Genomic DNA, 1507 nt, shown 5'->3' on the forward strand with positions numbered 1-1507 from the left:
ATGAGAATGGCATATATTAAGTGGGAAAAAAATGCCTATTCAAGTACATACATTCTTGGAGTTTTCAAAACAAGATAAAAGTGAAAACCAGGGAAAGGCTTTTACATACTGATACTTCAGTTATCTTATTAAAAAAAAAAACAAAGGGCCAAAATAAGATATGAACATTACAAAAGCAAAAGTTCTCTTTAATATACATGAACTTGAAATAATTAATTTGAACTACAAAGCTGAGTAAGGTTCTTTCGGGTATGGAGTAGCCTGAAACTGGATTCTGTTTTCCTGAGAAAGGCACAAGTACATTCTTCCTATATCCTTAAGGTAAAATGCACACTTAGGCAGTGTAACATGGGATGGTCACATCCAGTTATGCAGTCTGCTTATCAGCTTTCCTAATTATCAGTCTGGGGAGTGCCATGCCAGTAACTGAGCATATAAGCTTTACCATTTGTCCATAATAGATGTAGCCATCATGGATTGTGAATTCTTTTGATTCATCTCATCCATGAAATTTATATAAAGTGCTCCCCACTGCTGAGAACCAACATGGAAATTACCTCCTTCTCCATGCAAGTATCTGGTGCTAAGATCAAAGTTAATTAAACAAAGCCGCCTTTTTTCCTGAAGCAATGGACAAGTCAGCATTGTTCAATGACTATTTTTGGAAGGCTTAGCGATGTCTTTTTTAAAGTTTCTTTTTCTTTAAAGAATTATTTATTTAATTTTATTTATTCCTTAGTTTATTTTATTTTTTAATGACTTATTTTATTGGGACCAGCAGGTGTCATGGTGGTTAAGGTGCTGGACCCTCCTACATGGCCAACCACAGTTCAAGTCCTGGACCTGGTGGCTTGCTTTCTCACTTTCCCTCTCTCTCTCTCTCTCTGTGTCTAACTCTGGTCAAATTAAAAAAACTAAATGAATAAATAAATAAATAATTTTTTTCAGAACTGCGTTATAACTTTTATTTAATTTTAATTACATTTAAATTTTTTTTCCAGAGTACACTGTATATTTTCTCAATCAAGCAGATCAATAAACATGTTATTGTCAGCAAATAATCTTCCATTTCTTGTTTTCTGTATGTTTTGCTTTTTCCCCCCCATCCTTGATTCCCTATCTCTTACCCTCTGCCATCTCCCACTCTCCTCCCTCACTGTCTCTGGTATCTATGTTTGCTTTCTATACTGTTTTCCCCCATTGTATTGAATCACCAAAGACCCTAATCAATCCAAATACCCTCATAGCAAACATAGGTGACACACACATTTCCATGAACACAAGTCTAACTTTACACATCCGATAAAGTAGCACCTAGCTGAGGCTACATATCCTACTGCAGTCATTGAATAGATATATATTTTTTTCCTGAAACTTTTTTTTGTAACTCAATTTACATTCCTTCCCTAAGCATCATCACAGCACACAAAATGCGATCTCCCATCCAGTACACACTGCATAGTGATTCAATCATGCACATTACAAAAAATTTTCCATTTCTAGTTCC

General features: G+C 35.1%; 1 pseudogene; it reads right to left on the bottom strand.

Moving 5' to 3' along the window:
- Window positions 1-222: 222 nt before the first annotated feature.
- Window positions 223-1507, bottom strand: part of LOC102498236 (recombining binding protein suppressor of hairless-like) — a 4758-nt pseudogene continuing 3473 nt past the window's right edge.

This window comes from Tupaia chinensis, unplaced genomic scaffold (genome assembly GCF_000334495.1).
Source record: "Tupaia chinensis unplaced genomic scaffold, TupChi_1.0 Scaffold000365_1, whole genome shotgun sequence".
NCBI classification, from domain to species: Eukaryota; Metazoa; Chordata; class Mammalia; order Scandentia; family Tupaiidae; genus Tupaia; species Tupaia belangeri.